Source organism: Piliocolobus tephrosceles, chromosome 2, assembly GCF_002776525.5.
Source record: "Piliocolobus tephrosceles isolate RC106 chromosome 2, ASM277652v3, whole genome shotgun sequence".
NCBI lineage: Eukaryota > Metazoa > Chordata > Mammalia > Primates > Cercopithecidae > Piliocolobus > Piliocolobus tephrosceles.
The window spans coordinates 45,259,612-45,263,145 of NC_045435.1; positions in this window are offsets into that span (position 1 = coordinate 45,259,612).

Sequence of the window (3,534 nt, forward strand, 5' to 3'; positions counted from 1 at the left end):
CGGATCACGAGGTCAGGAGATCGAGACCATCCTGGCTAACACAGTGAGACCCCGTCTCTACTAAAAAAATACAAAAAAACTAGCCAGGCGAGGTGGCGGGCGCCTGTAGTCCCAGCTACTCGGGAGGCTGAGGCAGGAGAATGGTGTGAACCTGGAAGGCGGAGGTAGCACTGAGCCAAGATCATGCCACTGCACTCCAGCCTAGGGGACAGAGTGAGACTCCGTCTCAAAAAACAAACAAATAAATCTCCAATGCCACCCGAAAGGGCCTGGAGGCACTCACTGATGAGACTGGAATTTCTCACAGGGGATAGAGAGGCGGCCAAGACTCCTGCACATTTCCCCATCTGTCTGACACCCCTTTCCAGAACCAGAAAGCGTGCTGAGCTCGGCCTCTGTCATGCAGGGTTCCAGGTATTTGGGGCTCAGCAGGGAGAAGGCCAGGACGTGCTCCCTGACTCTCTGCAGGGCAGGAGGAGAATGGATTCTCTGAGGTCTGCAGCTTGGGGAACAGGGGGCGGGAGAGTGGCGGGCAGAGACCTCCTCCCTATCCCCCTTTCCTGGAACCCTGCCGCTGTGGCACCCTCTGCTCTCCAGCCCGACAGGGGTTCTGCGGCGGGGCCGGTGTGCAGGCTCACAGGCTCTGGAGATGCCCTGGGACACCTCCGCATTATCTCCCACAGACCTGGGAGTGCCACTAGAAACAGGACCCCTCCTCGGTTGACCTGCATGGGGGCTCCTGTTGCTTTGGGGGCTGTTTCCAGCAGCTGCGTCAGGTAACAACCCCACCTCATCCCCCAGGCAGGACAAGCAGGCCCTCACGTCAGATAGAGAGACCTTGTTGCTGAAACTGTCAAAAACTTCGATGGTGATTTCACACAGGCGGCTGGTCTCCAGCACCCACCTGTCACCAGGGTGAACGGTGAACCCTAAAACAGGCAGGGGAGCCTGAGCACTCAGGCCTTAGGTGCATCAGGGTGGAGGAGGATGGGACCACCACCCTCAGCACAGGGGCCCTCAGCATCCACACTGGAAGCCCCACTCCACCCACCTGTGGGCCCCACACCACCCACCTGCAGGCCCCACACCACGCACCTGGGAGCCCCACACCACCCACCTGCGGGCCCCACACCACCCACCTGCAGGCCCCACAACTATGGCCCTGGCCTCCTCCATGGAGAGGGACCTGCTGCTGAGGAACAGATGCCTGATGCCGCCTTCAGCCCTGAGTCCTGAGCTGACCTCCCGAGGACCAAACCTGGACTCATCCCACTCTATCTGAAGAAGGCTCCTTCAAACTCGTTCCTATCCTCCGTGGGTCTACACTCAGAATCCTAGCAGCTCTGTCCTCAACACACAGCAGGTCTATGCTCTGAAGTGTTAATAGGTCTATAGTGTTCTCAGTAGAACTAGTCTGAACCTTCGGGGGGTCTATGCTCTGAGGAGGGATGGACATAGACTCCAAGAAAGTGATGATTTTGGAAAAGGAACATGTCAAAGTTTGTTGATCAAACCCGAACACAAGGTTTGTCAGAATCTACCACAGCATTCCCTATTAGCGCCTCCCCCTGGGGACCGGATGACACCACGTCTCACTCTCCCAGCTTGGGGAGATGTCGCGGACGTGTTGGAGCCTGCAGTGTGGGCTGCTGGGCAGACCTGACTTCAGGGATCCTTCCCACACAGCCTCCCACTTCAGCCTGCATTTACAAACGAGCCCACCATTCCCCTGCACAAGAGCAATCTGCCACCATGCTTCCATCTCCCCAGCATCTGCCAGCGCCGGGCCACATGGTGATTTATTTCCTTGCCTGGTTACTCTAGGTGTCACATGTCGAATTGACCACAAATCCAGGACAATCCTGCTCCAACCTGCCTTGGTGTCTGGGATTTCTATTATCATTTGGCTCAGGTGCAGAGCTGCCTGGAAGCTTGGGGGACCTGACATGGCAGGGGACTGGGGGCTGTCAGAAGGGGACTTGGATCAATCTGCCAAGCTGGGCATGGGATCCCCTCTGGCTCTGCTTACCAGGGCAGGAGGCTGAGGCTTAGGTGGGTAATGTTCCCTGGCTAAGGCCACAGGCAGGAAGTGACAAGGCCAGGACTGGAATCCAGGTCTCTGACTCTGTCCTGTGGTCGTGGTTTTACAAACACCAGAAACCGCAGAGCTGGTCCAGAAAGCTCTGCCTTCAGGAGGGTACCTCAGCTCTCAAAGGCATCAGGATGTGAGGACGTCTGCCTGGAGTCACCGTGAGCTGAGCCCTGGAGAAGGTTGTGATGGAGGAACCACCACGTCCCCAACATCTCCTGTGGCCCAGAGCTGGACTTTAATGGCATAGTGGTGGGTGGATCATGAGGTTAGGAGATCGAGACCATCCTGGCCAACATGGTGAAACCCTGTCTCTACTAAAAATACAAAAATTAGCTGGGTGTGGTGGCTCGTGCCCGTAGTCCCAGCTACTTGGGAGGCTGAGGCAGGAGAATCGCTTGAACCCGGGAAGCAGAGATTGCAGTGAGCTGAGCTTACATCACTGCACTCTAGCCTGGTGACAGAGTGAGACTCCATCTCAAAAAAAAAAAACACAACAAAAACAAAAAAACAGATGACAGTAAACTCCCCAACAAAGAACTTATAATTACACAGGGGTGAGAAGGCGACTCCCCCAGATCAGAAGCGAGTAGAAGAATGGAGTCTCACTTCGGTGATATTCCCGCCAAAGACACAGCACTCAGAGCCTGGCCATGAGGGAACAGCAGATAAACCCAAAATGAGGGCTACTCTACAGATAACCAGACTGTCCTCTTCACAAGTGTCATGGTGTCCAAAGTCAAAGCCCAGGAGACTGTCCCAGGCTGACAGAGACTAGGAGGTGCAGCAGGTGACTCAGGGCTGGGATTTTTCTTTTTGCTGAAAGGGATAAAACTGGGACAAATGGCCGGGCACGGTGGCTTATGCCTGTAATCCCAGCACTTTGGGAGGCCAAAGCAGGCAGATCATGAGGTCAAGAGATCGAAACCATCCTAGTCAACATGGTGAAATCCCATCTCCACTAAAAATACAAAAATTAGCTGGGTGTGGTGGCGCTTGGCTGTAGTCCCAACTACTCGGGAGGCTGAGGCAGGAGATTCGCTTGAAACCTGGAGGCAGAGGTTGCAGTGAGCTGAGATGGTGCCACTGTACTCCAGCCTAGTGACAGATGGAGACTTTGTCTCAAAAAAAAAAAAAAAAAAAAAAGGGCTGGGCCAGGCATGGTGGCTCACTCCTGTAATCCCAGCACTTTGGGAGGCCGAGGCGGGCAGATCACAAGGTCAGGAGATCGAGACCATCCTGGCTAACACAGTGAAACCCCGTCTCCCCTAAAAATACAAAAAAAATTAGCCGGGCGTGGTGACACACCCTTGTAGTCCCAGCTACTCAGGAGGCTGAGGCAGGAGAATCACTTGAATCCGGGAGGTGGAGGTTGCAGTGAGCCAAGATTGTGCCACTGCACTCCAGCCTGGGCAACAGAGTGAGACTCCGTCTCAATTTAAAAA